This window comes from Hordeum vulgare, chromosome 6H, assembly GCF_904849725.1.
Source record: "Hordeum vulgare subsp. vulgare chromosome 6H, MorexV3_pseudomolecules_assembly, whole genome shotgun sequence".
Classification (NCBI taxonomy): Eukaryota; Viridiplantae; Streptophyta; class Magnoliopsida; order Poales; family Poaceae; genus Hordeum; species Hordeum vulgare.
In genome coordinates this window covers 181,308,420-181,333,848 of record NC_058523.1, presented here as the reverse complement: position 1 = coordinate 181,333,848, position 25,429 = coordinate 181,308,420, and positions in this window count along the sequence as shown.

The window sequence follows — 25,429 nt, the reverse complement described above, 5'->3', positions numbered from 1 at the left end:
TGATCTTGTTGCCGCGGCTGCTACCTAGACCAAACTAGAGGTCCAGCTGAGCACAATGACGGAGGAACTTGCCAGAAATGGCGAGGAGACCAAGGCTCTCAAACAAGAGGCACGAAAAGCACAAACCACGTTAGAAGAGGCGCACTTGCAGCTTCATTCCAAGAGCCAAAGCCTCAACACCGCCAACAATGCTATCTCTGGGTTACAGTCCATACTTGCTTCCGTGGAGAAGAAAACCGAGTCTGCTGGTGTTTGAGAGGACCTATTGCAGAAGGACCTGACCAATGCCCAAACCCTCGAGAAAGAGGCAAAATACAAACTGGATAACCAGAACAAGCTGTGCGACCTCTCGATCAGGAACACAGTTGACATTGCTAAGCGCCTCACCACCCAGCTTGTGAGCATGAACATGAAGAGTTGGGCTTTCTCCGTCGGTCCGCACGAGGTTACAAGCGTCAATCTAACAATCTTCTTCGAGGGATTGATCGAGGGGCTAAAGGCGTACGAGGATTAGAGGGCGGTCTACTTCGCCAACAAATCTTGGCAGGTGGCCCATGATGCCCTCTTCATGGTCTTGATCAACCTTGCCTTCTTCCACCCGAAGCTCATCCTCTACGATGGTTTTAAGAAGCTGCCGCCGGGAGCCGATGCCTCTGCTATCGCAGACAAGGCCCGCCCTCTTGCCGACAGTGTCCTTGCATTCTCAAGTGTCTAAGGAGGTCACCGGAGTTAGCTCTGACCCACTCCTTCTGCCGTCATGCGATACTGTACATAAGACACGATATGTATCTCGTATTAGTCCATGCACACTCTTTGCTTTGTTGAACTAATGTCTTTATGTAGTCGCATGCCATCCCCCTTTGCGTCCCTTGTGGTATTCGTATGGCTAAATCCTTTGCATGCTCTGGTTGCCCGCTAGCAACATGCCGCCATGATTGCCTCAAGGAAAGGGTCCTTAGCATTCTGCTAGCAAGGACACACTACCGACGAGTTTTTCATCATCAGTCTTTGATGTTGCCACGGGTTTTGTTGAGCGGGCTCGGAAGAAAAAACGGACGCGATCAGGAAGACAACGAGGTTCCATTACGCGTCATATTCACCATACAAAAAACCGTTGGCCGCGAAGGGGAATATGCAAAATTTAAGCCTTTTAACAAAAAATCGACGACCACGTTGACAAATCTTTCGTTAAGGATTCTTCTCTATCTTGGTTCTCGTCTGCCCACGTCCGTCGTTCCCTCCTTCCATCGATGTTTCTTCCGCTCGCGCTCCTGAGTGCATGCATGGTGTAAACCATGGCTCTGTTGAGAGGAAGAGAAGGATGAAAAGAGAGGAAATGGAGGTACGTGGGGAAATGTCAGCTATAAGCATGGTCCATGGCAAGAGCTTCTCGGGCGAATGCAAGCGTTCACAACTTAGCCGGAAGGGAAAGAATAAAAAATATGCACGGTCGAACCTTCCTTCTTCTCCTTGTTGCCCAACAGTTCCGTAACTACCACAACATTGGAAATGCTAGGTAACAGTTCTGCATCGCAATCTTAGGTTTGCACGAATGAAGCGCCCCTACCCGGCGTGCCAAAGATGTCGGTGCAGGTGTGGACTCAATCACCTATGGGATGTTTGGCCCCTTTGTGGTTCGACGGGGACGTCGTGTGGCACAAAGAGGAGAAACTACGAGGCGACACGATGATGAGACTCGGGTATTTTTACCCACATTCGGGCCACTTTGAAGCATAAACCCCTACACCTTATTTGGTGGATTGATTGAGGAAGACATAGTTCGCACGAAGATTGATGACCCACAAGTATAGGGGATCAATCGTAATCCTTCCGATAAGTAAGAGTGTCGAACCCAACGGGGAGCAGAAGGATCTGACAAGTGGTTTTCAGCAAGGTAAAATCTGCAGGCACTGAAATTAACGGTAACAAGTGATTGTGTGGTGAGATGATTCGTATCACGCAACAAGTAACGAAAGTAGCAACGGTGCAGCAAAGTGGCCCAATCCCTTTTGTAGCAAGGGTCAAGCCTGGACAAAGTCTTATAGGAGGAAAAACGCTCCCGAGGACACACGGGAATTTCTGTCATGCTAGTTTCATCATGTTCATATGATTCGCATTCGTTACTTTGATAGTTTGATATGTGGGTGGACCAGCGCTTGGGTACTGCCCTTACTTGGACAAGCATCCCACTTATGATTAACCCCTCTCATAAGCATCCGCAACTACGAAAGAAGAATTAAGACAAAGTCTAACTATAGCATTAAACTAGTGGATCCAAATCAGCCCCTTACAAAGCAACGCATAAACTAGGGTTTAAGCTTGTGTCACTCTAGCAACCCATGACTTATCCCATGTCCTCAGGAACAAAAGTAACTACTCACGAAGAATAATCTTATTCATGACCAGAGAGGTAATGAGTAGCATCAAGGATCTGAACATAAACTCTTCCACCAAGTAATCCAACTACCTTCAACTACAAAGAGTAATCAACACTACTATCAACCTTACAAGTACCAATCGGAGTCGCGAGACGGAGATTGGTTACAAGTGATGAACTAGGGTTTGGAGATGAGATGGTGCTGATGAAGATGTTGATGGTGACGAGTCCCCTCCGATGAGAGGAGTCTTGGTGATGACGATGGCGACGATTTCCCCCTCCGAGAGGGAAGTTTCCCAGGCAGGAACGTCCTGCCGGAGCTCTAGATTGGTTCTGCTCAAGTTCCGCCTCGTGGCGGCGGCAAATCCACGAAAAAGCTCATCCCTCATTTCTTTCTGGACAAAACCCTTCATATAGCAAAAGAGGGGGGCCAGTGGGCCAGCAGGCTGCCCACAAGCCCTCATGGCGTTGCCTAGGGGGGTGGCCGCGCCGTGAAGGCTTGTGGCCACCTGCACGCGCCCCTGTGGCACTTCTTCGGCCCAGTATTTTTTATAAATCCGAAAAAAATCCTCGTTGATTTTATGGCGTTTGGAGTTGCGAAGAATAGGTATCTCAACTTTGCTCCACTTTCTGGCCAGAATTCCAGTTGCCGACATTCTCCCTCTTCATGTAAACCTTGCAAAATAAGAGAGAAAAGGCATAAGTATTGTACCGTGAAGTGAGATAACAGCCCAAGAAGCGATAAATATCAACATGAAAAGATGATGCAAAATGGACGTATCAACTCCCCCAAGCTTAGACCTCGCTTGTCCTCAAGCGAAGGGCTAGCTCAATAAATATGTCCACATGTTTAGGGAGAGAGGTGTCGACAAAATAAGATACGGACATGCATGCATCATGATCATGATCAGAACAGCAATACCAACATTAATCTCTCATGCTAAAGTGATAATTCCTTCACAAACTAAAGCATGGATCAAGAATCTTACCAAGAAGTAACAACCGATAGGCTTTAGTCATTGAAGCAATTGCAATTTATCATAACATCAAAAGAGTCAAATAAGAGCTTGTAAAGAAAATCCATATACTCAATCATTCTTTCGTTCTCTACAATTTCTACAACTAACGAGATACTCATGAGATCAATGTTTCAGCTGGACACAGAGAAAGATAGGGGCTTACAATTTTGCCTCCCAACTTCTTACCTCAAGGGTAATGTCAACAATAACAATTCATGAATACTTACCTCCAAGTTGAAGTATGAATATAGATCTTTCCCAAGAATATGACGTTAGCCAAGACAAAGGCGAAATAGGGAATTGGTGAAGATCACCATGACTCTTTCAAGGGGAAAAAGTAAAGGTACAAGATAGGCCCTTCACAGAGGGAAGTAGAGGTTGTCATGCGCTTTTGAGGTTTGGATGCGTGTCCTCTTAGTGCGGAGGAATGTCACTTTATATTGCCTCCTGTGATAAAGAACTGTATTATGCAGTCTGTCGCTTTTATGTCTTGCTCATCACAGATTCGTACAAAGCTTATTTTCCACACACTAATAGATCATACATATTAGAGAGCAATTTTTATTGCTTGCACCGATGACAACTTACTTGAGGGATCTTATTCAATCCATAGGTAGGTATGGTGGACACTCATGGCAAAACTGGTTTGAAGGTTTATGGATGCACAAGTAGTATCTCTACTTGGTGCGGGAGGTTTTGGCTAATATGAGGTGGAAGCAATCGTCACATGCTAAGGGATCTCAAATCATATAACATTGTTCGGAGCCAAGCAACACAACTCATTATGTTGTCTTCCTTGTCCAACGTCTACTTCTAGTCATGTAATAGTTTAGTGAGTGTTCGCAATCATAGATGGTGTCAGAGATGATATATTTTTATGTGAACCTCTCCTTCTTTATTAGTTCCTATTAATTGCAACCATTACCAAGGTCTACGTTTGCCTACCCTCAACAAGTTTCAATTCTCATTCTTTTTATATGTGAAGTCATCACTTCCCATAATATCATTACATGATCTTTCATGCTTTTGTGCTATTCTCACTCTTTTGATCATGGAAAGAGGCAAAGCCCTTCAACTAAGACACTCTTTATTATATGGCTCACGAGCTCGAATACATCGTGGGTGAAAAAAAGCAAAACTCAAGACTAAAACACTAGGACTTTTAATCTACTAGATAAAGAGAAATCTGAAAAGGAAAACTAAAACAAAGGTAAAGGCAAAAGATGTGATGGTGATACGATACCGGGGCAACTCCCCCAAGCTTGGCACAAGCCAAGGGGATTGCCCATACCAATTCTCAGTTGTCTTCCTTTGGTGGTGATGGTGGAGTTGTTGCAACATGAGTTTGATCCTCTGTCTTCCAAGGCATAGGTGCTCCATCATGGAAAGATGAACGAGTCTCCGGAATCCTCAAATATGCAGCCAACCGTATTGATTTAAATCTATACTCATACTCACAGTTTTGGTTCTGCAGGTCATAGATCTGGGCCTGGAGTTGATCAATCTTGTCATAGAGCCTGGAGAGGTGCTTCCCAATGTCATTGGCATCAATCCTGTGCTTGTTGGTGAACTCCGTGATCATCATGTGGTTGGCGTTGAGTCCACGCTCCACCATCCCTTGGCACTTGAAGACTTGTTGCTCCATTGCTTCGAGCCTCGTCTCCATGCTTCCGGTCTTCTTGGGCCCCTCAACATCACGGACGTGCAACATACCCTGACGCATCTCGATAGATTGAGGGTGTTGCAGCACTCCCGTGAGGTAGGGATTGATGACCTTCTCGAAGATCTTGTCCTTCGGAGCTTTTGGGGAAGTCATAGCGATCGAGATCTGCAACAGAAACAGGCTCAATACGAAAAACAGAGGAAATCTGCGTGATGCAGGGGTCAGACCAAATGGGAGTATATATAATGAATTTTTTCAGACAAGAAGGAGTACCCCGCACGAAAATGGAGTTCGGGAGGTGCACGAGGTGGCCACAAGCCCTCACGCGCGGCCAGGGGGTGGGCCCGCACCGTGTAGGCTTTTCGCCTCCTCGCGCACTTTCCGGACTACTTCCAATTTTTGTATTTTTTCAGATATTCCAAAACGGAGAAAATTTCCTACTGGAAAAGTTTTGGACTCTGTTTTCTTACCGAATCACATACCTCTTCGTTTTCGAAGTTTGAAACAGGCTGATAAATATCCCTTATGTATTCTTCTGGATTTATGGTATTGATAATATTGCTTTCAACATTTATGGGAGTACCTGAGATATAATGCTTGATTCTCTGCCCATTTACCGCTCTCGGACAATTACCTTCCGTGTTGTTGATCTTGATAGCACCGGAATGATATACTTCCTCAACAACATAGGGACCTTCCCATTTAGAGAGAAGCTTGCGTGCAAATAATCTTAAATGAGAGTTATATAGGAAGACGTAATCACCTACCTTGAACTCACGCTTTTGTATCCTCTTGTCATGCCACCTCTTAACCTTCTCTTTGAATAGCTTGTCATTCTCATATGCGTGAGTTCTCCACTCATCAAGCGAGCTAATATCAAATAACCTCTTCTCACCGGCAAGTTTGAAATCAAAGTTGAGCTCTTTGATTGCCCAATAAGCTTTATGCTTTAGCTCAAGAGGTAAATGACATGCTTTACCGTACACCATTTTGTACGGAGACATGCCCATGGGATTCTTATAGGCAGTTCTATAAGCCCACAGTGCATCATCGAGCTTCTTAGACCAATTCTTTCTAGACCTCTTGACAGTCTTTTGCAGAATCAGTTTAATCTCTCTATTACTTAGCTCTACTTGACCACTGGACTGAGGGTGATAGGGAGACACAATTCTATGGTTGACATCGTACTTAGCAAGTATTTTACGGAAAGCACCACGAATGAAGTGTGAACCACCGTCGGTCATTAGATATCTAGGGACTCCAAATCTAGGGAAGATAACTTCTTTCAGCATCCTGATAGAGGTGTTGTGATCAACACTACTAGTGTGGATAGCTTCTACCCACTTAGTGACGTACTCAACAGCAACTACGATATGAGTATACCCGTTGGATTTTGGAAAAAGTGCCATATAATCATAGCCCCAGACATCAAATGGTTCAATGACAAGTGAATAGTACATAGGCATTTCCTGACGTTTGCTAATATTACCTATTCTTTGACATTCATCCCAAGACAAGACAAACTTACGGGCATCCTTGAAGAGAATGGGCCAATAGAAACCTGATTACAATACCTTGTGTACAGTTCTATCTCCCGCATGGTGTCCTCCGTAGGCATCGGAGTGACACTTGTGTAGGATCTGTCCCTGTTCATGTTCAGGTACACAACGTCTAATAACACCATCTACTCCTTCCTTATAAAGGTGGGGATCATCCCAAAAGTAGTGTCTCAAGTCAAAGAAGAATTTCTTCTTTTGCTGGTACATGAAACTAGGTGGTATATATTTGGCAATGATATAGTTTGCATAATCATCATACCACGGTGCACTACATGAAGCATTGATGACATTCAATTTCTCATCGGGAAAGCTATCATCAATAGGTTGTGGGTCATCAAGAACGTTCTCCAACCTAGACAAGTTATCTGCTACTGGGTTATCAGCACCCTTCCTGTCAACAACGTGCAAATCAAATTCTTGTAGCAAGAGAACCCATCTGATAAGTCTAGGTTTAGCGTCTTTCTTCTCCATGAGGTACTTAATAGCAGCATGATCAGTGTGAATAGTGACTTTGGAATCAACTATGTAAGACCTGAACTTTTCACATGCAAACACGACTGCTAAAAACTCCTTCTCCGTAGTAGCATAGTTTCTCTGGGCACTGTCTAGAGTTTTACTAGCGTAGTGAATAACATTCAACTTCTTGTCAACTCTTTTCCCTAGGACAGTACCAACATCATAATCGCTAGCATCACACATGATCTCAAAAGGTAAGTTCCAATCAGGTGGTTGAACAATAGGTATAGTTATCAAAGCCCTCTTAAGTATTTCAAAGTCTTTCTCACAATCATCGTCAAAAACAAAAGGAATATCCTTTTGCAAGAGATTGGTAAGAGGCCTAGAAATCTTAGAGAAGTCTTTGATGAACCGTCTATAGAAACTATAAATGACCAAGGAAACTTCTTATACCTTTGATATCTGTGGGGTATGGCATTTTCTCGATTGCATCAACCTTAGCCTTATCGACTTCAATACCTCTTTCAGAAATTCTATGTCCTAAGACGATGCCTTCATTAACCATAAAGTGGCACTTCTCCCAATTCAAGACAAGACTGGAGTCTTTACATCTCTGTAAGACTCGATCAAGGTTGCTGAGGCAATCATCAAAGGAAGACCCATAAACAGAAACGTCATCCATGAAAACATCGACAATATTTACACAAAAGTCAGAGAATATAGCCATCATACATCTTTGAAAGGTGGCAGGTGCATTACATAAGCCAAAAGGCATACGTCTATCAGCAAAGGTAGCGAAAGGACAGCTGAAAGTGGTCTTCTCCTGATCAGATTGTGCAACTGCTATTTGGGAGAAGCCAAAATATCCGTCTAGAAAGCAGAAGTTTATGTGTTTGGACAAACTTTCTAGCATTTGGTCGATAAAAGGCAAAGGGTAATGATCTTTCCTAGTGGCTTTATTTAGTTTCCTCAAATCGATCACCATCCTATAGCCAGTAATAATCCTTTGTGGGATCAATTCATCCTTATCATTAGGCACAACGGTAATACCTCCCTTCTTAGGGACGCAATGCACCGGACTCACCCAATCGCTATGAGCAACAGGATAGATAATACCCGCTTCCAGGAGCTTTAGTATTTCTTTTCTTACTACTTCTTTCATCTTAGGATTCAATCTCCTTTGATTATCAGCAACTGGTTTGAAATCAGGATCGGTTTTAATCTTGTGCTGGCATAGAGTGGGACTAATGCCCTTAAGATCATCTAGAGTATATCCAATAGCAGCATGGTGCTTTCTCAGAGTTTTTAGTAACTTCTTTTCTTCATGCTCTGAGAGGCTAGCACTAATAATTACATGATATATCTCTTTTTCATCAAGATAGGCATACTTTAGAGTATGAGGCAACTGTTTAAGCTCGAACATAGGATCAACCTTTGGTGGGGGTGGATCCCCAAGCAGTTCAATAGGCAAGTTATTCTTAAGTATAGGATATTCTTCTAAGACAACTCTATCTATCTCATCCCTTTCATCCATATGCATATCATTTTCATGCTCAAGCAAGTTTTGCTCTAAGGGATCAGTAGGAGGCACGGCAATAGAAGCTAAGGCAATAGTTTCATCCTTACTAGGCAACTCCTTTTCATGAGGTTGTCTACCAAATTGGAGAAATTGAACTCATGTGACACACCTTCAAAGCCAACAGTGACAGTTTGCTTCGCACAGTCAATATGAGCATTGACAGTATTGAGAAAAGGGCTGCCAAATATGATGGGACAAAAGCTATCTTGTGCGGTAGCAAGAACGAGGAAATCACCAGGATACTTCGTTTTACCACACAAGACTTCAACATCCCTAACAATTCCCACAGGGCAGATAGTATCTCTACTGGCAAGCTGAATAGTGACATCAATAGGCTCTATCTCAACAGGTGCAATCTCATCTTTGATTTCATCGTATAAGGATTGAGGTATTGCACTAACACTAGCACCCACGTCACATAAACCATGATAACAATGATCTCCTATCTTAACAGAAACCACAAGCATGCCAACAACAGGCCTATGTTTGTCTCTAACGTTAGGTTTAGCAATTCTAGCAGCATCTTCACAGAAGTCAATATTATGTGCCTCAACATCGTCGGACAGAAGATCTTTGATAATAGTAATGCTAGGTTCAACTCTAATTTTCTCAGGGGGTGTAGGTGTTCTAATATAGCCTCTACGTATCATTGTTGAAGCTTTAGAATGATCCTCTATCCTATCAGGGAAAGGTGGTTTCTCAATGTAAGCACTGGGAACAACAGGATCATTATAGGCGATGGCTTTCTCTTCAACTGGAGTGGGTTTAACTACAGTGACTTCTAAAGAATGATGATATTTAAACCACTTCTCTTTGCGGAGCTCAATATAGGCAGGAAAGGATTCACACAATGAAGCTACTATCTCAGAGTCAAGTCCATACTTAGCGCTAAAGACACAAAAAGTATTTGTCTCAACAAAGGATTTAATGCAATCAAATTGGAAATTCATACCTGACTCCTTACCTTCTTCAAGATCCCAATCTTCAGAGTTGCGTTTAATTCTCTCCAATAAATTCCATTTGAAGTCAATATCTCTCTTCATAAAAAAACCAGTACAAGAAGTGTCAACCATGGTGCGATCATCATGAGAAAGCCGAGCATAGAAGTTCTGAATGATAATTTCTCTCGGAGCTCATGATTGGGGCATGAATATAGTTTTGATTTAAGCCTCCCCCAAGCTCGAGCGATGCTTTCTCTGTCATGAGGCCAAAAATTATAAATATAATTCCGATCAAGATGTACTAAATTCATAGGATAAAACTTTTGATGAAATTCCAATTTCAACCGATTGTAGGCCCATGATCCAGTATCATCACATAGCCTATACCATGTCAACGCCTTATCCTTCAAAGATAAAGGAAAGACCTTTTTCTTGACCTCATCCTCGGGCAAACCTGCAAGCTTAAATAGTCCACAAACTTCATCTACATAGATCAGATGCAAGTCTGGATGTGATGTTCCATCTCCTCTAAAAGGATTAGCCAGCAGTTTCTAAAGCATAGCCGAAGGAAATTCAAAGGAAATATTTTCATTAGGTGCAGCAGGTTGAGGAGCAACTCTTTGTGCTTCCGTTCGAGGTGAAGATACCCCGAACAAGCCCCTCAAAGGATTAGTATCCATAGTGACAAGTGACCATAAATTTCAGCACACTATATGAATGTTTCCTTACCAAGTTCCACTTACCAACGGCGCTTCACTCCCCGGCGATGGCGCCAGAAAAGAGTCTTGATGACCCACAAGTATAGGGGATCAATCATAGTCCTTTCTATAAGTAAGAGTGTCGAACCCAACGAGGAGCAGAAGGATCTGACCAGTGGTTTTCAGCAAGGTAAAATCTGCAGGCACTGAAATTATCGGTAATAAGTGATTGTGTGGTGAGATAATTCGTAGCAAGCAACAAGTAACGAAAGTAGCAACGGTGCAGCAAAGTGGCTGATACGTCCATTTTGCATCATGCTTTCATGTTGATATTTATTGCCTTTTAGGCTGTTATATTACTTGTGGTACCATATTTATGCCTTTTCTCTCTTATTTTGCAAGGTTTATTTGAAGAGGGAGAATTCAGGCAGCTGGAATTCTGGACTGGAAGAGGAGAAAATCCTAGTCCACTATTCTGCACATCTCCCAATGCCCTGAAAATTTACGTGGATTTTTCTGGAATATATTAAAAATACTGGGCGAAAGAACTACCGGAGGGGGCCACCAGGGCCCCACAAGCCCCCACTCCACCACCACCCCTGGTGGCGGTGGGCAAGCTTGTGGGCTGCCTGAAGGCCCACTAGCCCCCGTCTTTTGCAATATGAAGTGTCCTGCTCTGGAAAAAATCATACGGGAGCTTTTTCGTGGTTTCGCCGCCGCCACGAGGCGGAACTTGAGCAGATCCAATCTAGAGCTCCGGCAGGACGATCGTGCCGGGGAAACTTCCCTCCCGGAGGGGGAAATCGTCGCCATCGTCATCACCGACACTCCTCTCATCGGAGGGGAGGCATCTTCATCAACATCTTGATCAGCAGCATCTCCTCTCCAATCCCTAGTTCATCTCTTGTAATCAATCTCCGTCTTGCGACTCCGATTGGTACTTGTAAGGTTGCTAGTAGTGTTGATTACCCTTTGTAGTTGATGCTAGTTGGATTATTTGGTGGAAGAGTTTATGTTCAGATCCTTGATGCTATTCATTACACCTCTGGTCATGATTATGATTATGTCTTGTGAGTAGTCACTTTTGTTCCTGAGGACATGGGATAAGTCATGCTGATAATAGTCATGTGAATTTGATATTCGTTCGGTATTTTCATATGATGTATGTTGTCTTTTCCTCTAGTGGTGTTATGTGAATGTCGACTACATAACGCTTCACCATATTTGGGCCTATAGGAAGGCATTGGGAAGTAGTAAGTAGATGATGGGTTGCTGGAGTGACAGAAGCTTAAACCCCAGTCTATGCGTTGCTTCGTGAGGGGCTGATTTGGATCCACTAGTTTAATGCTATGGTTAGACTTTCTCTTAATTCTTCTTTTGTAGTTGCGGATGCTTGCGAGAGAGTTTAATCATAAGTGGGATGCTTGTCCAAGTAAGGGCAGTACCCAAGCACCGGTCCACCCACATATCAAACTATCAAAGTAACGAACGCGAATCGTATGAACATGATGAAACTAGCATGACAGAAATTCCCGTGTGTCCTCGGGAGCGTTTTTCCTCCTATAAGACTTTGTTCAGGCTTGTCCCTTGCGACAAAAGGGATTGGGCCACTTGCTGCACCATTGCTACTACTTGTTACTTGTTACTCTTTGCTTGCTACGTTTCACCTCGCTACCCAATCACTTGTTACCGCTACTTTCAGTGCTTGCAGTTATTACCTTGCTGAAATCCGTATATCAGAGCCTTCTGCTCCTCGTTGGGTTCGACACTCTTACTTATCGAAAGGACTACGATTGATCCCCTATAATTGTGGGTCATCAAGACTCTTTTCTGGCACCGTTGCCGGGGAGTGAAGCGCCTTTGGTAAGTGGAAATTGGTAAGGAAAGATTTATATACTTTGCTGAAATTTATTGTCACTTGTCACTATGGAAACTCTTCCTTTGAGGAGTTTGTTTGGGGTATCTTCACCACGAACGGAAGCACGAGGAGTTTCTCCTCAACCTGAGGTACCTACAGAAAATATCTTTTATGAAATTCCTTTGGGTATGCTTGAGAAACTGATGGCTAATCCTTTTATAGGAGATGGATCTTCACATCCAGACATTCATCTAATCTATGTAGATGAAGTTTGTGGTTTATTTATGCTTGCAGGTTTGCCCGAGGATGAGGTAAAGAAGAAAGTCTTTCCATTATCTTTGAAGGATAAGGCGTTGACATGGTATAGGCTATGTGATGATGCTCGATCATGGGGCTACAATCGGTTGAAATTGGAATTTCATCAAAAGTTCTATCCTATGCATTTAGTACATCGTGATCGGAACTTTATTTATAACTTTTGGCCTCATGACAGGGAAAGCATAGCTCATGCTTGGGGGAGGCTTAAATCAATGCTATATTCATGCCCCAATCACGAGCTCTCGAGAGAAATCATCACTCAAAACTTTTATGCTCGGCTTTCTCATGAAGATCGAACCATGCTTGACACTTCTTGTGCCGGTTCTTTTATGAAGAATGATATTGATCACAAGTGGAATTTATTGGAGAGAATCAAACGTGACTCTGAAGATTGGGAGCTGGAGAAAGGTAAGGAGTCAGGTATGAATTTCCAGTTTGATTGCGTTAAATCTTTTGTTGAGACAAACACTTCTAGAGATTTTAGCATTAAGTATGGACTTGACTCTGAGATAGTAGCTTATCTAAGTGAATCTTTTGCTGCTCATGTCGATCTTCCCAAAGAGAAGTGGTTTAAATATCAACCTCCTGTAGAAAGCAACATAGCATAAACCAATCTTGTTGAGGAGAAAATCGTAGCTTTTAGTGATCCCGTTGTTCCTTGTGCTTACACTTAGAGACCACCATACCCTGCTAGGATAAAGGATTATTCTAAAGCTCCACCTGTTATACATAGGGGTTACATTAGACAACTTGCACCCCCTGAAGAGATTAGAGTTGAACCTAGTGTTTGTATTATCAAAGATCTCTTAGCCAAAGACATAGATGGGCATGTTATCAAATTCTGTGAGGACTCCGCTAGAATTGCTAAACCTCACGCGAAAGACAAACACAGACCTGTAGTTGGCTTGCCCGTTGTTTCTGTTTAGATAGGAGATCACTGTTACCATGGTTTATGTGTTATGGGAGCTAGTGTTAGTGCAATACCCCGTTCTCTATATGATGAAATCAAAGATGAGATTGCACCTGCTGAGTTAGAACCCATTGATGTCACAATTACGCTAGCTAATAGAGACACTATCTGCCCTCTGGGAATTGTGAGAGACGTAGAGGTCCTTGTGGTAAGACGAAGTATCCTATTGATTTCCTCGTCCTTGGTACTGCACAAGATAGCTTTTGTCCCATCATATTTGGTAGACCCTTTCTCAACACTGTCAATGCTCACATTGATTGCATTAAGCATACTGTCACAGTAAGTTTCGAGGGTGTGTCTCATGAATTTAACTTCTCCAAGTTTGGAAGACAAACCCATGAAAGAGAGTCGTCTGGTAGGGATGAAATCATTGCTCTTGCCTCTATTGCCGAACCTCCTACGGATCCTTTAGAGCAATATCTGCTTGAGCATGAAAATGATATGCATATGGAGGAGAGAGATGAGATAGATAGACTTGTCTTAGAACAACATCCTATTCTCAAGAATAATCTGCCTGTTGAACTGCTTGGGGATCCTATCCCACCAAAGGGTGATCCTATGTTCCAGCTTAAACAATTGCCTGATACTCTTAAGTATGCCTATCTTGATGAGAAGGAGATATATCCTGTCATTAGTAGTGCTCTCCTCTCAGAGCGCGAAGAGAAGAAGTTACTAAAAACTCTGAGGAAGCACCGCGCTGCTATTGGATATACTCTTGATGATCTTAAGGGTATTAGTCCTACTCTATGTCAGCACAAGATTAAAACCGATCCTGACTTTAAACCAGTTGCTTATCATCAAAGGAGATTAAATACTAAGATGAAAGAGGTCGTTAGAAAAGAAATATTAAAGCTTCTGGAAGCAGGAATCATTTATCCTATCGCTCATAGTGATTGGGTAAGTCCAGTACATTGCGTACCTAAGTAGGGAGGTATCACCGTCGTTCCTAATGATAAGGATGAACTAATCCCACAAAGGATTATTACCGGCTATAGAATGGTGATAGACTTCTGGAAACTGAACAAGGCAACCAGGAAAGATCATTATCCTTTGCCGTTCATCGACCAAATGCTAGAAAGGCTATCAAAACACACACACTTCTGCTTTCTAGATGGTTATTCAGGTTTCTCGCAGATACCTGTTGCACAATCTGATCAAGAGAAAACCACTTTCACTTGCCCTTTCGGTACCTTTGCCTATAGACGTATGCCTTTTGGCTTATGTAATGCACCTGCCACCTTCCAAAGATGTATGATGGCTATATTCTCTGACTTCTGTGAAAAGATTGTCGAGGTTTTCATGGATGACTTCTCCGTTTACGGGTCTTCCTTTGATGATTGCCTCAGCAACCTTGATCGAGTCTTACAGAGATGCGAAGAAACCAACCTCATCTTAAATTGGGAGAAGTGCCACTTTATGGTTAATGAAGGTATCGTCTTAGGACACAAAATATCTGAAAGAGGCATTGAAGCTGATAAGGCTAAGGTTGATGCATTTGATAAAATGCCTTGCCCCACAAATATCAGAGGTATACGAAGTTTGCTAGGTTATGTTGGTTTCTATAGAAGGTTCATTAAAGACTTCTCTAAGATTTCTGGGCCGCTTACCAACCTCTTGCAGAAGGATGTTCCTTTTGTTTTTGATGAGGATTGTGAGGAAGCCTTTGAAATACTTAAGAAGGCTTTGATAACCGCACCTGTCATTCAACCACCTGACTGGAACTTGCCCTTTGAAATCTGTTAGCGAACGTCGCATGGGAAACAAAAAAATTTCCTACGCGCACGAAGACCTATCATGGTGATGTCCATCTACGAGAGGGGATTTCCGATCTATGTACCCTTGTAGATCGCACAACAGAAGCGTTAAGAAACGCGGTTGATGTAGTGGAACGTCCTCATGTCCCTCGATCCGCCCCGCCAACCGTCCCATGAACCGTCCCGCGATCCGTCCCACGATCCGCTCCGATCTAGTGCCGAACGGACAGCACCTCCGCGTTCAGCACACGTACAGCTCGACGATGATCTCGGCCTTCTTGATCCAGCAAGAGAGACGGAGAGGTAGATGAGTTCTCCGGCAGCGTGACGGCGGTCCGGAGGTTGGTGATGATCTAATCTCGGCAGGGTTCCGCCCGAGCTCCGCAGAGACGAGATCTAGAGGTAAAATCGTGGAGGTATGTGGTCGGGCGGCCGTGGAAAAAGTTGTCTCAAATCAGCCCTAAAACCCCACTATATATAGGAGGGGGGGGGGGGGGAGGGGAGGAGGCAGCCTAAAAACCTAAAGGTTTGGCCGAAATTGGAGGTGGAGGAGTCCTACTCCAATCCTACTTGGAGTAGGATTCCACCTTCCCACTTGGAAACTCTTTCCACCTTGTGTTTTTTCCTTCTCAAACCTTATGGGCCTTAGTGGGAACTTATTCCAGCCCACTAGGGGCTGGTTTATCTCTTCCCATAGCCCATGAGACCCCTTGGGGCGTGACACCCCTCCTGATGGTCCCCGGCACCCCTCCCGGCACTCCCAGTACACTACCGATGAGTCCGAAACTTTTCCGGTAATGCACGAAAACCTTCCGGTAACCAAATGAGGTCATCCTATATATCAATCTTCGTTTCCGGACCATTCCGGAAACCCGCGTGACGTCCGTGATCTCATCCGGGTTTCCGAATAACATTCGGTAACCAACCATATAACTAAAATACGCATAAAACAACGTCGAACCTTAAGTGTGCTGACCCTGCGGGTTCGAGAACTATGTAGACATGACCCGAGTGACTCCTCGGTCAATATCCAATAGCGGGACCTGGATGCCCATATTGGATCCTACATATTCTACGAAGATGTTATCTTTGAACCTCAGTGCCAAGGATTCATATAATCCCGTATGTCATTCCCTTTGTCCTTCGGTATGTTACTTGCCCGAGATTCGATCGTCAGTATCCGCATACCTATTTCAATCTCGTTTACCGGCAAGTCTCTTTACTCGTTCCGTAATACAAGATCCCGCAACTTAAACTAAGTCACATTGCTTGCAAGGCTTGTGTGTGATGTTGTATTACCGAGTGGGCCCCGAGATACCTCTCCGTCATACGGAGTGACAAATCCCAGTCTCGATCCATACTAACTCAACGAACACCTTCGGAGATACCTGTAGAGCATCTTTATAGTCACCAAAATACGTTGCGACGTTTGATACGCACAAAGCATTCCTCCGGTGTCAGTGAGTTATATGATCTCATGGTCATAGGAACAAATACTTGACACGCAGAAAACAGTAGCAACAAAATGACACGATCAACATGCTACGTCTATTATTTTGGGTCTAGTCCATCACATGATTCTCCTAATGATGTGATCCCGTTATCAAGTAACAACACTTGCCTATGGCCAGGAAACCTTGACCATCTTTGATCAACGAGCTAGTCAACTAGAGGCTTACTAGGGACAATGTTTTGTCTATGTATCCACACAAGTATTGTGTTTCCAATCAATACAATTATAGCATGGATAATAAACGATTATCATGAACAAAGAAATATAATAATAAATAATTATTATTGCTTCTAGGGCGTATTTCCAAAAAAATCACGTGTGACGCTAGTGATTACGCTGTTGGTGCTGCTCTACGACAAAGAGTTGACAAGAAGTTGAATGTCATTCACTACACTAGTAGAACTCTAGACAATGCCCAAAGAAACTATGCCACTACGGAGAAGGAATTTTTAGCAGTCGTGTTTGCATGTGAAAAGTTCAGATCTTATATAGTTGACTCCGAGGTCACAATTCACTCTGATCATGCTGCTATTAAGTACCTCATGGAGAAGAAGGCCGCTAAGCCTAGGCTGATCAGATGGGTTCTCCTGCCACAGGAATTTGATTTGCACGTCGTTGACCGAAAGGGTGCTGACAACCCTGTAGCAGATAACTTGTCTAGGCTAGAGAATGTCCTTGATGACCCAGTACCTATTGATGACAGCTTTCTTGATGAGCAACTAATTGTCATCCGCACTTCACGTAGTGCACCGTGGTATGCCGATTATGCAAACTATATAGTAGCCAAATACATACCACCCAGTTTGACCTATCAACAAAAGAAGAAATTCTTCTTTGATTTGAGACACTACTGTTGGGATGATCCTCACCTTTATAAGGAAGGAGTAGATGGTGTTATTAGACGTTGTGTGCCTGAACATGAACAGGACAGGGACAAATCCTGCATAAGTGTCATTCCGAAGCCTACGGAGGACAACATGCTGGAGATAGAACTGCCTATAAGGTATTGCAATCAGGTTTCTATTGGCCCACTCTCTTCAAGGATGCCCGTAAGTTTTTCTTGTCTTGTGACGAATGCCAAAGGATATGGAACATCAGTAAGCCCCAAGAGATGCCTATGAACTATTCACTTGTCATTGAACCATTTGATGTCTGGGGCTTTGATTATATGGGACCCTTCCCGAGTTCCAATGGGTACACTCACATCTTAGTTGCTGTGGATTACGTTACTAAGTGGGTAGAAGCTATCCTCTCTAAAAATGCTGATCACCACACCTCTATTAAGATGCTTAAAGAAGTCATATTCCCAAGATTTGGAGTCCCTAGATACTTGATGACTGATGGCAGTTCACACTTCATTCATGGTGTTTTTCGCAAGATGTTAGCTAAGTATGATGTCAACCATAGAGTTGCATCTCCTTATCATCCTCAGTCTTGTGGTCAAGTTGAGTTGAGTAATGGGGAGATCAAGTTGATCCTACAAAAGACCGTCAGTAGATCTCGAAAGAATTTGTCTATCAAACTTGACGATGCACTATGGGCTTATAGGACTGCTTATAAGAATCCCATGGGCATGTCACCATATAAAATGGTTTACAGTAAGGCCTGTCATTTACCTCTTGAGCTGGAATACAAAGCTTATTGGGCAATCAAAGAGCTCAACTTTGATTTCAAACTTGCCGGTGAGAAGCGGTTGTTTGATATCAGCTTGTTAGATGAATGGAGAGCCCAGGCATATGAGAATGCCAGGTTGTTCAAGGAATACAGAAACGAGAGTTCAATGTAGGTGATCATGCCTTGCTATACAATTCTCTTTTGAGATTCTTTGCAGGCAAGCTTCTCTCTAAATGGGAAGGTCTCTATGTTGTCGAGGAAGTATATCGTTCCGGTGCCATCAAAATCAATAACACGGAAGGAAATTTTCCTAGAGTGGTAAATGGGCAATGAATCAAGCATTACATCTCTGGTACTCCCATAAATGTTGAGACCAATATCATGAATGTCATAACTCCAGAGGAGTACATGAGGGATGTTTGTCAGCCTGTTTCAGACCTTGAAAACGAAGATGTCTCTGTTTCGGCAAGAAATTGGACTCCGATACTTTTCCAATAGGAAATTTCTTCCGTTTTGGAATTTCTGGAAAATTAGAAAAATAAAAGTAGTCTAGAGAGCGAACGAGGCAGCCACAAGGGCCCACTCCGCCACCACCCCCCTGGTGGCGGTGGGCAAGCTTGTGGGCACCTCGTGTGCCTCCCGTACTCCGTTTTCTTGCGGAGGACTCCTTCTCGCCCAGAAAAAATCAATATATAGTCGCCCGAAGGTTTTGATCTCCGTATCACGCAGTTTTCCTCTGTTTTCATTTCGAGCTTGTTTCTGCCGCGGATCTAGATCATCATGACTTCCCCAAACGCTCCTAAGGACAAGATCTTCAAGAAGGTCATCAATCCATACCTCACGGAAGTGCTGAAACACCCTCAATCTATCAAGATGAGCGAGGGGATGTTGCACATCCGTGATGTTGAGGGGCCTAAGAAGACCGGAAGCGTGGAGACGAGGCTCGAAGAAATGGAGCAACAAGTCTTCAAGTACCAAGGGATGGTTGAGCGTGGACTCAACGCCAACCACATGATGATCACGGAGTTCACTAGCAATCACAAGATGGATGCCATTGATATTGGAAAACACATCTCTAGGCTTTATGATAGGGTTGACCAACTTCAGTGCCAGAACTATGACCTGCAGAATCAAAACTGTGAGTATGAGTACAGATTTAAATCAATAAGGTTGGCTGCAGATTTGAGGATTCCGGCGACTCGTTCATACTGCCATGATGGAGCACCTATGCCTTGGAAGATGGAGGATCAGACTACTCCAACAACACCACCATCACCACCAAAGGAAGACAACTAAGCATTGGTATGGGCAATCCCCTTGGCTTCTACCAAGCTTGGGGGAGTTGCCCTGGTATCGTATCACCTTTATATCTTTTGCTTTTACCTTTGTTTTAGTTCTTTCCTTTTCAGTTTTTATTTCTTCTTTTAGAGGAATAAGTCTTTAGTTTTTAGTTTGAGTGTTTTGCTTTTTTCTCTCCCCCGATGTATTCGAGCTTACGAGCTATATAATAAAGAGTGTCATAGTCAAGGGCTTTGCTTTGTGCCATGATCAAAAGTATGAAAAGAACGATAGCATGAAAGATCATGAGACGATCTTATGGAAAGTGATAACATCACTTATGACACGTATGATGATTGAAACTTGTTGAGAATAAATCAACATAGACCTCAGTCATTGTTGCAATTAATAAGAAGTAATAAGGAAAGAGAGGTTCACAAATAAATATATCATCCTAGACACTTTTTGCAATTGTGAGCACTCACCAAACTATTACATGCCTAGGAGTAGATGTTGGACAAGGAAGACAACATAATGGATTGTGTTTGCTTGGTTCCAAACAATGTTATATGATTAGAGATCCCTTAGAATGTGACGATTGTTTCCACCTCCTATTAGCCAAAACTCCCGCACCAAGTAGAGATACTAGTTGTGCATCCATAAACCTCCAACCAGTTTTGCCATGAGAGTCCATCATACCTACCTATGGATTGAATAAGATCCTTCAAGTAAGTTGTCATTGGTGCAAGCAATAAAAATTGCTCTCTAATATGTATGATCTATTAGTGTGTGGAAAATAAGCTTTGTATGAACCTATGATGAGGAACACATAAAAGCGACAGACTGCATAATAAAGTTCTTTGTCACAGGAGGCAATATAAAGTGACGTTCCTCCACACTAAGAGGACACGCATTCAAACCTCAAAAGCGCATGACAACCTCTACTTCCCTCTGCTAAGGGCCTATCTTGTACCTTTACTTTTTGTCCTTGTAAGAGTCATGGTGATCATCACCAATTCCCTTTTTGCCTTTGTCTTGGCTACCGTCACATGCTTGGGAAAGATCTATATTCATATATCAACTTGGAGTTGAGTACTCATGCTTTATTGTTGTTTACTTTACCCTTGAGGTAAATGGTTGGGAGGCAAAACTATAAGCCCCTATCTTCCTCTGTGTTCAGCTGAAACTTTGACACCATGAGTACCACGTAAGTTGTAACAATTATGGAAAAAAAGAGATGATTGAGTATGTGGGTTTACCTTACAAGCTCTTATTTGACTCTTTCTGATGTTGTTATAAATTGCAATTGCTTCAGTGACTATGGACAATTGTTGGTTACTTCTCGGTAAGGTTTTTGCTTCATGCTTTGCTTTGTGAAGCAATTGTTACTTTCCCATAAGAATCTTTATGATGTATTGCTGTCCTATGTGTGATCATGATGCCCTCATGTCCGTATTATGTTTTATCGACACCTTCGTCCCCAAACATGTGGACATGTTTATGGAACTTGGTTTTCGCTTGAGGACAAGCGAGGTCTAAGCTTGGGGGAGTTGATACGTCCATTTTGCATCATGCTTTCATGTTGATATTTATTGCTTTTTGGGTTGTTATATTACTTGTGGTACCATATTTATGCCTTTTCTCTCTTATTTTGCAAGGTTTATTTGAAGGGGGAGAATTCAGGCAGCTGGAATTCTGTACTTGAAGAGGAGCAAATCCTAGTCCACTATTCTGCACATCTCCAAATGCCTTGAAAATTTACGTGGATTTTTTCTGGAATATATCAAAAATACTGGGCGAAAGAAATACCGGAGGGGGGCCACCAGGGCCCCACAAGCCCCCACTCCGCCACCACCCCCCTAGTGGCGGTGGGCAAGCTTGTGGGCTGCCTGAAGGCCCACTAGCCCCCTCTTTTTCTATATGAAGCGTCCTGGTCTGGAAAAAAATCATACGGGAGCTTTTTCGTGGTTTCGCCGCCGCCACGAGGCGGAACTTGAGCAGATCCAATCTAGAGCTCCGGCAGGACGATCCTGCCGGGGAAACTTCCCTCCCGGAGGGGGAAATCGTCGCCATCGTCATCACCAACACTCCTCTCGTCGGAGGGGAGGCATCTTCATCATCATCTTCATCAGCACCATCTCCTCTCCAATCCCTAGTTCATCTCTTGTAATCAATCTTCGTCTTCCGACTCCGATTGGTACTTGTAAGGTTGCTAGTAGTGTTGATTACTCTTTGTAGTTGATGCTAGTTGGATTATTTGGTGGAAGAGTTTATGTTCGGATCCTTGATGCTATTCATTACACCTCTGGTCATGATTATGATTATGTCTTGAGAGTAGTCACTTGTGTTCCTGAGGACATGGGATAAGCCATGCTGATAATAGTCATGTGAATTTGATATTCGTTCGGTATTTTCATATGATGTATGTTGTCTTTTCCTCTAGTGGTGTTATGTGAACGTCGACTACATAACACTTCACCATATTTGTGCCTAGAGGAAGGCATTGGGAAGTAGTAAGTATATGATGGGTTGCTCGAGTGACAGAAGCTTAAACCCGAGTCTATGCGTTGCTTCGTGAGGGGCTGATTTGGATCCACTAGTTTAATGCTATGGTTAGACTTTGTCTTAATTCTTCTTTTGTAGTTGCAGATGCTTGCGAGAGAGGTTAATCATAAGTGGGATGCTTGTCCAAGTAAGGGCAGTACCCAAACGCCAGTCCACCCACATATCAAACTATCAAAGTAACGAACGCGAATCATATGAACATGATGAAACTAGCATGACAGAAATTCCCGTGTGTCCTTGGGAGCGTTTTTCCTCATATAAGACTTTCTTCAGGCTTGTCCCTTGCTACAAAAGGGATTGGGCCACTTGCTGCACCGTTGGTACTACTTGTTACTTGTTACTCTTTGCTTTCTATGTTTCACCTTGCTACACAATCACTTGTTACCGCTACTTTCAGTGCTTGCAGTTATTACCTTGCTGAAATCCGTTTATCAGGGCCTTCTGCTCCTCGTTGGATTCGACACTCTTACTTATCGAAAGGACTATGATTGATCCCCTATACTTGTGGGCCATTAGTGGCCCAATCCGTTTTGTAGCAAGGGACAAGCCTGGACAAGGTCTTATAGGAGGAAAAACGCTCCCGAGGACACACGGGAATTTCTGTCATGCTAGTTTCATCATGTTCATATGATTCACATTCGTTACTTTGATAGTTTGATATGTGGGTGGATCATCGCATGGGTACTGCCCTTACATGGACAAGCATCCCACTTATCATTAACCCCTCTCGCAAGCATCCGCAACTACGAAAGAAGAATTAAGACAAAGTCTAACCATAGGATTGAACTAGTGGATCCAAATCAGCCCCTTACGAAGCAACACATAAACTAGGGTTTAAGCTTCTGTCACTCTAGCAACCGATCATCTACTTACTACTTCCCAATGCCTTCCTCTAGGCCCAAATAATAGTGAAGTGTTATGTAGCCGACGTTCACATAACACTACTAGAGGAAAAACAACATACAACATATCAAAATATCGAACGAATACCAAATTGACATGACTAATATTAGCATGTCTTATCCCATGTCCTCAGGAACAAAAGTAACTACTCACAAAGCATAATCATATTCATGACTAGAGAGGTAATGAATAGCATCAAGGATCTGAACATAAACTCTTCCACCAAGTAATCCAAATAGCATCAACTACAAAGAGTAATCAACACTACTAGCAACCTTACAAGTACCAATCGGAGTCGCGAGACGGAGATTGGTTACAAGTGATGAACTAGGGTTTGGAGATGAGATGGTGCTGATGAAGATGTTGATGGTGACGAGTCCCCTCCGATGAGAGGAGTGTTGGTGATGACGATGGCGACGATTTCCCCCTCCGGGAGGGAAGTTTCCCCGGCATGATCGTCCTGCCGGAGCTCTAGATTGGTTCTGCTCAAGTTCCGCCTCGTGGCGGCGGCGAATCCACGAAAAACCTTCTCCCTAATTTTTTTCTGGATGAAACCCTTCATATAGCAGAAGAGGGGGGCCAGTGGGCCAGCAGGCTGCCCACAAGCCCTCATGGCGCGACCTGGGGGGGTGGCCACGCCGTGGAGGCTTGTGGCCACCTGCACGCGCCCCTCTGGCACTTCTTCGGCCAGTATTTTTTATAAATCCGGAAAAAAAATCCTCGTTAATTTTTACGGCGTTTGGAGTTGCGCAGAATAGGTATCTCAACTTTGCTCCACTTTCAAGCCAGAATTCGAGTTGCCGGCATTCTCCCTCTTCATGTAAACCTTGCAAAATAAGAGATAAAAGGCATAAGTATTGTACCATTAAGTGAAATAACAGCCCAAGAAGCGATAAATATCAACATGAAAACATGATGCAAAATGGACGTATCAGAGATCTGCCCCGGAAAGGGTTGCGGCGGAGAGCTATCACGTACGTACAAGTACACTTGGCTCTAATCCCGTGGGGATCCGAATCTACCAAGTTTAGAATCTCCAAGTGTCTGAACCCCTTTGCTAGGTTGCCTCGGGCCTCCTTATATAGCTCAAGGGGCGTCCATAGGGGCAAACAGTCATGATCAGATAGCAAACAATGCTATCATACCTAACTCTAGCACTTAATACAAAGCACCATAAATGCGGTCTTATGTGGCGAGCGGGGGTGCGTTCCTCGCAAGCTCTTGCCACCTATTAGCTGGTCATGGCTTGGGGTCTTGACACGCCTCTGGAAGGGTGTCAACTAGTCATAATGTGTCTTCCCGTGCGCCACCACATATCTAGCGAGAGTCACCTAGACATATGGGAGCTCGACACCTCATCGATAAGTGACTCGTGTAGCGATGAAGTGGAACGGTGGCAGGTTGGCCCGCACTTGTTGGGGAAGCGCCTTGCCGGGTCTTGGCGAGGATGCTTGTGCCTTCGCCCCTTGCAAGTGCCACGGGTTCTTGGAATGTCTTGGGCTGCTTGTCTTGGTCTTGCCGGCGTTGTCGGCCGTTGCTGCCTCTTGATCTTGCGTTGGTTTTTCCCTTGAACAGGAAAGGGTGATGCAGCACAGGAGCAGTAAGTATTTCCCTCAGTTTGAGAACCAAGGTATCAATCCAATAGGAGAATCGAGGTCAAGTCCGGAGTACCTGCGCAAACACAAAAGATCTTGCACCCAACGCTATAAAGGGGTTGTCAATCCCTTCAAGATAGATTGCAAAGTGAGATCTGAAGGCGAAAAGTGCAACGAAGTAAAAGTGTAGGCGAAAAATATGGTGTGAAGTAGACCCGGGGGCCATAGTGTTCACTAGAGGCTTCTCTCAAAAGAGCAAATAATACGGTGGGTGAACAAGTTACTGTCGAGCAATTGATAGAACCGCGCAATGTCATGACGATATCTAAGGCAATGATCATACATATAGGCATCATGTCCGAGACAAGTAGACCGATACTTTCTGCATCTACTACTATTACTCCACACATCGACCGCTATCCAGCATGCATCTAGTGTATTGAGTTCATGACGAACAGAGTAACGCCTTAAGCAATATGACATGATGTAGAGGGACAAACTCAAACCAATGATGTAAACCCCATCTTTTTACCCTTGATGGCAACAACACGATGCGTGCCTCACTACCCCTTCTGTCACTTGGTGAGGTCACCGCACGGTATGAACCCAAAACCAAGCACTTCTCCCATTGCAAAAATCATAGATCAAGTTGGCCAAACAAAACCCACAACTTGAAGAGAATTACAAGGATATGAAATCATGCATATACGAGATCAGAAGAAACTTAAATAAGATTCATAGATAGTCTTATCATAAATCCACAATTCAT